Source organism: Emydura macquarii, unplaced genomic scaffold, assembly GCF_026122565.2.
Source record: "Emydura macquarii macquarii isolate MOO-44397 ecotype Brisbane River unplaced genomic scaffold, CSIRO-AGI_Emac_v2 contig_3297, whole genome shotgun sequence".
NCBI classification, from domain to species: Eukaryota; Metazoa; Chordata; order Testudines; family Chelidae; genus Emydura; species Emydura macquarii.
The window spans coordinates 75,625-85,082 of NW_027133434.1; the positions used below are offsets into that span (position 1 = coordinate 75,625).

At 45.9% G+C, this 9,458-nt stretch overlaps 1 non-coding gene across 1 annotated transcript; it reads left to right on the forward strand.

Moving 5' to 3' along the window:
* Nucleotides 1-4,489: 4,489 nt before the first annotated feature.
* TRNAQ-UUG (transfer RNA glutamine (anticodon UUG)) lies at nt 4,490-4,561 on the forward strand. Its single transcript has one exon. It is a non-coding gene; the product is annotated as a tRNA-Gln (tRNA).
* Nucleotides 4,562-9,458: the final 4,897 nt, after the last annotated feature.

Genomic DNA, 9,458 nt, shown 5'->3' on the forward strand with positions numbered 1-9,458 from the left:
CTATTCTCCCCGGATCCGACCGAAGCTGCCGCCTGCAGGGCACTCTGGACCGAACTGCCCATCATCAATTCTGGAGCTGTTGAAAAGTGGGTGTGACTTAGAGTTGAACAAAGGTCATTGTGAGCACAATGCAGAGCAAATACTAAGCATTATACATTCATGGCCACTTGCAGAGGAGAAGCACCTAATAAGCCTCCTGGGTTCAACTCCCAGTGGTGCCTTCTGTTTCCTCTGCTCCTGTTTTCCAAAGTCTTGCTAGGTAACAGAACAGACCTTTATTGGAAATCAAAGTAATTGCCTGTTCAGAAAAATCGACTTTGCACAGCAGTGTTGGAAACAATCAAAACACAAGCCTGAAGATGATGAATAGGCTGCTGACAGCTTTTCTCATGCCACTGGAAGTTCAAGGCAGTTTACAGTTCTTAATCCACAGGCTGAATTCCCTCTCATCCTGGGACCAATCTCCCCAGTTCCTAGTTTATGATTTCCAGATGATCTTCCAGGGGTTGAGATGGGGGAGGAGAGAGGCCAAGTGGTGGTGTCATGGAAACTCATTTTATGGGGATCCAGGGCACTACTTTGAGGGCCAGAGTGTCACTCTCTGCCAAAGTCATTTTCCCGCTAACAAGGGTCTCTCTGTGCACAGAGCTCCTGATAGCTGGATGTCTGTAGGCAGCAGAGATCTCTCTTTTGGCATCTCTTTCTCAGTGAACATCTGCTGTGGTTCTGGAAAGGACTTCCTAGTAACCAGGAGCTCCTGACTTGGCATGACTGTTTTTCCTTGCAGAGCCGACTTTGTTTCTTGGGATCCCTTTTTGGTATCTCTTTCTCAGAAGCAAAAAAAGACCATCCGGTGTAAACCTGTAAGTGCTTCTTCACGAGAGAGAGAGAGAGAGAGAGAGAGAGAGAGAGAGCACCCCTTGCAGTAAGGACTTTAAAAGATGTTAATGACAAGTCTGGAGCTGATGAACAAGTTGCTGTGACTCAGAGTTGAGCTGATCTTGCTACAACCGCAATGCAGAGTGCTGACCGCTGTACGATCATGGCTCCTGCAGTGAGAAGAGCACCTTAAAGCCCTCTGTCAGCTCAGCTGTGGTTTTCTGGACACACAGAACCAGACGGCTCGATCTCTGCAGATATTGCAAGGAATGAAAAATGTTTCTGCATTGGAATGTGCTGGTGCTGTCTGGAGCATCAAGTGGAGCAGGTGCAGATGGTCCCGAGGGCAGGCACCATGGCTAAGCTGGCTAAGGCACCTCTTCAGTAAACAGGAGATCCTGGGCTGAAATCCCCGTGCTGTCTTGCTGTGTGCCTTTCATCTCCTCTGCTCTTTATTTCCCTGCGACTGCAGGTAGGTCCATGGCCACGAGGAGATGTGGTCTGCCACTGGACTGACAGGGAGGGAGGGCCACCCACTCCTCCATGTGGTGGAGACTGTGAGCAACGCCTGCCCCTGAGACCGAGGGGGACTGAAGTTGTTCCTTGCCCAGCACCAAGTGGACAAGCTAGTGAAATGGTGGCGAAGAGCCAGCAGCAGCAACACGCCGCTGAGCTGCAGCAGCAATTGCTGCAATGACTTGGTGCAGAGCAGCAACAGCGTATCTGAGAGCTGGGAGCCGAGCAGCAAGAGCAGCAGCGGCAGCATGTCCAGCAGCTGGCCACGCTGCTGCCCGGCACCTCCGGCCTTAGCAACCGAGCCACGGCAACTCCTATGCCTCTTCTCTTCACATACCCACTGGGATGGTGGTTCCAACCTGAAAATGTCCAGGCAAGTAAGGAACCCAGGCATCTGAGCAGCCAGAGACATGTCATCGTGTCTCAAAGGAAGGGATGACAGGGACTTCAGGAGGGAACTGGCCATGGAGAGGATGAGAAATGAAGCCAAGCCGCTGCCAGAGTGTCTTCAACTGGTAGACTAGTGTCAATGGGACCTAGGCACAACCTCTGATCTAACCACTAGACCCCATACTTCTCACAGAGCTGGGGATAGATCCCAGGAGTCCTGGCTCCCACCGGACCCCACTCCAACCAAACAGGCCCCCTTCCCTAACCTGCAGAGAGATCCCAGAAGTACCGGCCGTACTGTCCCTTACTCAGCCGTGCGTCTCTAGCTGATGCCATAGGGCAGCATTGCCCTGTGAGTGCTCTGTGGGTCAGGGCATTGCCCAGAGCTGCTGTCTGTTCTCTGACTGCCCCAGGTAATGGAGCAAGATGCAATAGGAGGTGAGGGGGTTGAACAGAGCTCCTGGCAATAGGAGATGGCAGGGGGCACCCCCAGAGCATGCGGGAAGAAATGGAGTAATGTCAGTAGCCCCTGAAAAACCACCCACCCCAGCTCAGAGCACTGCTTCTAACATGGAGAACGGGGTTGTTTTGAAGCTGGCTTGGTACTGAGGGATTGGAACAATGCTGCCATTCCTGGGATTTTTTTCCCAATTCTTAGAACTGAAAAACACTGAGCTGCAGAAAATGTGTCCTGGGGCAAAGGCAATGGCCATGATCAAACACTGATGGGAAATAGGAGACTGATGGGAAATAGGAGGCAAGTTCGAGATGTTTCCAGAACAAGTTTGTTTTCTGGGAGGAAAAGAGGGAAATCTCTCTCTCTCTGTCTCTCTCTCACACACACAAACACACAGTCTGAAAAATTTCAAAAGTGTCTAATAATTAACACCCAAATCCAGGCGCGTCAGTATGGGGGTGGATTCAGATCTCGGTTCACCCAGAGCCACTCCAGGACAGGGCCTGGACTTAGGGCCAGAATCTGATCTCAATTGCCCCAGCATCAATCTGGAGTCACTCCAGAAACTTGGCCCTCTCAATCCAGGTGGGGCTGAGCCCAGAGAATCCAGGTGTGACCTGATGACTGGGGAAGAGAGGGACTTTCACACGAAGGGCAAAAGGAGACAAATGGTCTTAGATAGGAAGAACACAGATTTTCTTCTTGTTCTTTCAATTCATCAAAATCATATCCCTGAGAAGCTGTAGCAGGTGAGCAGCTGAACCCCCCCAGCCAGTCAGTGAGCTGCACAAGATAGTTCTGCTCCACAGGGACTAATGGCTATCGTGCTCCTCTCCCTCCCCAATGGGGATTTTAACGTTTAGAAAGGAGGGTTCAGGCAGCAAAGATTGAGGGGAGTCTGGGGTAGCCAGGCTCAGGGGGCCAAAGATCAAAGGATGGGCAGGACTGTAGACTCTGTTAGAAGGATCCTGACATGGGGTTTCTTGTGGAGGAGAAAGGATTGTAGATTTTCAGATTTTGACCTGCACTGTGGAGAGGAGGTAATAAGTGAAAGCGACATCTTCTGAGTCCTCAACTTTTCAATATCCCCCGGGCTGGAATTATATATTGCACGGGGCAAAATGAGTTTGTAAAAGACCTTTGATTAATGAAACCCTTGTGTTGCTCTTCACCTAATCTGACTTGTTATAATTTGACTTCTAATCACTTCAAATACTTCTGTAACACAGAAATTGGTTTGTTTCTTTTACCGAAAGTGGTGTGTTTGGTTAGAGTGTGTTGGACACTCCACTTGGAATAACAAGGCTGGTGCGTATCAGTTTCTTTGTTTAATTGACAAACTTATATGAGCTTAAACTGTTCAGTGGGCATAACTGAACATTTGAAGATGGAGGTATCTCGGGTTGCATGTGGAACTGGGGGTAATGGCTGGGACATTCTGTTGCATAATCCAAAGAGTGGTTGTGTAGAATCACTCCTTCACTTAACTGGGAGCAGCTCACATGCTGGAGGTTGTGTGTGAACAGCCCAGGAGTGGGGTTTCTCCAAGCAGAGCAGAGAAAGAAGGGCTCCGGGAGTAGGGGATTGGGGAGATGCAGCAATACAGCAATCCAGATCACACCAGGGGAAGTCACAGACAGGGAGACTTAAATATCAGGGTATTGGGGTGTAGCAGGTGGCTGGGCAGTCCGGGTGTATAGCTGCAGAGAGTAAGTGGCAACAGGATAGAGGAGAAGGAGAAATCCTGCTGCTGAGTAGTGGCTGGGAAGGAAAAGAGGGAGGTTTCCACCTCATTTTGCTTGTCTGGTTTCTCTTGTGATGTAATCAGTCAGAGCAGCTTAACAGCTGTCTGACTAGTTAGTTTGGAAGAACGTCGAGCTCTTAATGTGAGGGTCCAATGTTCAAGTCCCTAGTCAGGCATTTGCCTTGTGCACCATCACCCCAGTGAATCCTGTAATTGTCCAGAGCAACAGATGGATTCCCAAATGCCATGGCCATTTCCTGGAAAGGTCCCTTTTCACCTGGTGAGTCCTTAAGGAGAGGGATCGAGACCACTTCAACATGGGTGGAAACAGAAAACACAGTCTCTGTCTCCAGGCAAATGCTGTGGGTGTAGGTGCTGAGAATGAAACATGGGAGAGAGAATGGATGGGAGAAGTAAAGTGGGGGAGGGAGAGTGAGTCTCAAAAGAAGAAGAAAAGACTTCCAGCTACATGCCACATAGGTGCATACACCTTAAGGGCAGTTGGTCCCATGGTGTAATGGGCAGCACTCAGGGCTTTGAATCCTGCAATCTGAGTTCAAGTCTCAGTGGGACCTCATGGTGCTGCTTTGCTTTATGCTGAAACCATGGTGTCCAGGTTTCCAAGAACCCCCTTTGTACAAGTGTGTGTTTTTTACCTCCTGCTGGGTTATTCAGGCCCTCTGCAGCCAGGTCTTTGGTCCGGCTGGCTTGCTGGGTGTTAGAATATAGCTATTTAGACCTGCCTGTAAAGGCCCATGATTGTTTATGTATATTCTTATCACTTAGCTAGTTAGAAGAGTGTAGAAACAAAGAATCAAAATCACAGCCTACCTGTCTTTGGGCCTTCTCTCACTGTGACAATCTGAGGCCTTGCAGTTTGGCTAAGCAAAACCCAAAGCAGCAGAGGCAATCATAAACTGGGAAACATGTGGTCACAAACAAATAACAATAATACTAGATAATACGAGGCTGTTTAGAAAGTGATACAGTCTAATGCATTCTGTCTTGTTTTTAACCACTTGTCAACAGCTGTGCTTGTAGAATCTACACTTCATATTGTTTGGCCATTGTGGCACCCACTGTTCTGATTATTTCTGTCTGATTCTTTGGTTGTTTCTGTCTGTCCTATAACTAACTGTAATCAGTTAAGGTGGTGCGGTACGACTGGTTAGAGAATTCTGTTACAATCTGTTAGGACTGGTTAAAGAATTATCTTGTAATATTTTTAAGAAAATGAGTGGTTAACTTACACTTTAAAAACTGAGGTCAAACAGGAAGTAAGGTGGGAAGAAGAAAAATTACTGGTGTGAAGAACTGTGATTCTTTCCTGATTATCCCGATAAACCCATAGTATTGCCTCCTCCTTGACTCTGGACTTCTGCTTCTGTCAGCGAACCAAGAGCTTTTGCACTTTTGTTTTTCCAAAATTTTAATGGAGGGAACTTTGGATACACTTTGAAGTTTAAAAGTTTTTTGTTTGTTTTTTTTTGATAATGCACAGACCAAGGCAGCTGTGTTTCATAGATTGTATTTGGTGGCTCCGGTTTTACAAGGAAAATGCACCATTTTAAGAAATAAATAAAATGCATAAGAATCAGCAAAGTAAAAACAGGGGCTGATAAACATAGCACTCTGAATAAGAGAATGGAGGGTTTAAAATGACAAAACCATGTTGCCAGTGAAAGCTATGCAGCAAAGAATAATAAAATAGAGCTAAGATATGGTAACTTGTGTGCAAAAGTAAGTGATTTTAAGAAAAAGAGAAGAGATAAATGTAGCTTTTGTAGAAATTAGTATTACAAAAGCTGAGGGGAAACAGTTGAAGGTTGTTGAAGGTGTTGTGGGAGAAGAATTCTTGGTTTCTTTGCAGCCATCCTGAAGGAAGGATGGGCCCTTTTCCCAAGGGCATGGTCTGTGAATCCTGACTGAGATCATTTGAATGTGGATGATTTGGTTGGAATCACTGAAGGGAAAAGGGGTGTTCAGTTTAAATTTAACTGCCTCCAAATGTGTAAAAGGGAATGTAATTTGTGTACAGCTGTGTGAAAATAATTAGAGCAGTGCAAGGGAGAATTTGTGTGTGCAAATATATTGTGTAAATCTGTAAGGTTTTAAGGAGCTAAACCAACACTCTTGGTTTGTAAAATCCTGCCCTGTAGTTCTCAGAATAATTGGTTTTATTATCATTTAACCCTTTGGGTGCTTCCATGCTGTATCAACATCTTTTGAAGACCAAAGCTGTAGCTGTGGGAGAGGCAGCCAGAAACAGGAGAATTGGGAGAGTCTGGATCTTTTTTTTTTTTTTTTTTTTTTGTGGTGACAAAGTAGCACAAAGGAGCTGCAAAAAATGGACATATCTGGGCAGCAAACAAACTAGTTGAAACAAAAAAGGCTCAGAGTTCAACCCTCCAAGAAGGTAAGGTAGAAAAGATTATAAACTTGGCCTGCTCATAGAACAAAAACACAAGAAAAATGGAGGTAATTCCTCTGTTTTGCCTCAAATCAGCAAAAAAAATATTAAAAGGAAGGGCTATTTTAAGCAATAATCTGCCCTCCCCTCCCGCCCCCCCCCCAAAGGCAGTAGAAAAGAATTATTTTTGTCTTTCAGAACTTCAGGAAAAGCTTGCACCAGCAAAACCGCTGAAGAGCAAAACCATGGGTCTAATATTGGAACAAAGATTGTGTTTTGTGTTTTATGTTCTGTGTTGTTTGTCTTGGTACTAACATTTTTGTGTATTGTGTTTAAAAAAAACTGGGGAAAGGTAAATCTATGTATAATTTGGTCCAGTCACATTGCATGGAACCCTGATAGTTAAACAAATGACACAAAGGGGTGAGGTAGTGGCTGCTACCATGTTTTTGTGCCCAGGAGCCTTTACAGCTATTCTGAAGGGAAATGGGCCCTTTTCCTGAAAGAATTGTCTGTAAACAATTAATTGTAAATAACTGAAGAGGGCAGCGGGCAAAGGGACAATCTGACTGGAATCATTTGACTACTTAAGTATTGGTCAAAATTATAAAAAAGGGAATAAGGGATTTCCATTAAAAGTTGACTGTCTCCGAAGGTACAAAATGGGAATCTGGGTACAGTTGTGTAAAAGGAATTGGAGCAGTGCAAGGGATATTAAGCAAACACAGACAGCTCGTGTTGCTTGGCTTTGTTATGCAGCATTTAGTTTTTTGGATATCTCAATGAGAAGAGAACATGATCATGGCAGGGGCAGGAAGAACCAAAATAGGAAAGGAAATGCTGGATCGGGGAAGTCAAATTCAAGAATTGCAAAAATCTGACCCAGACTGTGGGCCTCACAAAACTAGGGACCGAGCATGTACCAAAGAGAACTAAGGGAAGGTATTTGATGTGCTCTAACAAGCGAGGGAGTAGTAATGCTGTGCCCTCAGGGAAGTTGGACGGCTTTCCTAAGCTGGGTGCCCGGGAGCTTGGTGGAGGGGCACCCTGGATTTGAGGAGGAATTGGGGAACTTTTAAAAGGTTGTGCTGCTGGCCAGGAATGGAAGCCGAATTGAAGTCACACCTGGAACATTGTTTAGATTGTGCTATGCACAATTCACCTCACAAGGTGCTAAGGTGAGACTTAATGAGACAAGCCCCACAAGGACCTTTGGACAGAATACAAATTGACTACACAGGAGCCCTAGCACTGGATGAAAGGAGAAACTGATTCATGTTGATGGTGGTAGGTGCTTTCAGCAGGTGGGTGGGAGCGTTTGTCACAAGGCATCAAACTGCCTGGGTAACTGCTAAAAAATGGTAAACGAGGTATCCACTCACTGGGGAGTCGAAAGGTGATTGACTCAGACTGAGGAGCTGCTTTCCGGTCAGACCTGTGGCGGGAGCTCTCAGCCCTCTCCAGAATCACACAATTGTTCCATGTTGCTTATCACCCACAGGGGCCAGGAATCAAAGGGCACAGGATTCTCTCCATACGAGGCTCTCAGGGGAAGGCCCATGGAACAGTGGGAAAATCGACTTACTCCAGTACCTGGTGATGTCACCACACATGGCCTAACAGAAGAATGGGTGTTAACCCTAATAAACCATGTGAGACAAGTACAAGAGTCGGTGGCCTGGCGAGATGAGCAGGGAGCAGCTCGGGTGAAAGTATGGCATGACCTGCCTGGAGAGCACCATCTAGCCATGGTGGAAGATCAAATAATGTCCCAGATTCCAGGACAACACCATCCATTGCCAGCTCCTAAATGGAGGGGCCCCTACCTGGTCCTTGACCGTTTAGGGCCCAGCTTCCGACTATTGGGTACAGAGAATGGAGGGTGGAGTGCGTCCACTGCAGACAAATAAAAAGGGATATAAAGGGAATTGGGAAAGAGGATGCAAAAATTACGTCATACGTGTGTTACAGCTTCACCCACAAAGGTAAAAATGGAGATTCCCTGGCCTTGGATGGAATGATCATTGCTGCTAATCACAACCTTTACAGTTATAAATTTGACTGAAATCCCATGATGTGCAGTGTCAAAATGAGGAAACACATGGACTGCTACATCTTCAACTTCAAGCAAATGAGGACTGTGAAAATTTCCCAAAGAAAGATGTACCATCAATCCTCCAAGAGGAATTTGGCAGTGCCGGTATATGGTTTATGGATTAGATGGGGAAATCCCAAGCCAGTGGAGAATATCAAATTTATCAGGAGATATTGCATGGTATTCCCTGGGCGCTGCCATGATTAGCGATAGTTTGAGGCTCAGTTATCCAGCCATGTGGTTTGTCACAAAGGGTTCAAAGAATGTAAACTCTGGTGGTGTGCTGGAGTGTATGAGCGCTCTTTGGAAATGGGGCCCTACAATAAGGGTGTGATGTCACGCTGTGTAACCACAATGGCACTTCCATGGATAGTCCCCAAATGTGTGATTGTTATGGACATATTACACTGGGCGTAAAGTCCCCTTTGGGACATTGGGTGTATAATGATGTAACCATTGTGCAGAATGTAACCCTACAGGTAATACGGATGCCAAATTGGAAAAATCTGAATTGAAATTGGCCACAGCCTGGAGCTGAGAATATTCCCTGATGAGCAAACATGTGGAAGCCATTGTGCAGTCAGTGTTTTCCAACATGTCCTTTCAATCTATTACATGGGTGCTACACCCAAAAGAATGGTGGGTAGACCAAATTCATCCCAATTGTAGTGTATACATACAAGGATTGACACCAGAATTTGAATGGTGGGTCTGGAACCATCACCGGAAAAGGGGAGTTGGTCAGCAGGGAACACAGTATTGGGTACATGCAGTCTGGGGGACGAGTGGGTAACCAAACACTTGATAAGCCAAAATGTAAAATTTCAACAACAAATCAATAAATTAATGGCACAGTAACTATGTAAATGATCATTCAGTAAATGATCATTCAGTGAAAACAGAACCATAGCGCAGTGAGAAACACACAGGACACCAGTAGTTGTCACTGAGTGGTTAAGGTGATGCA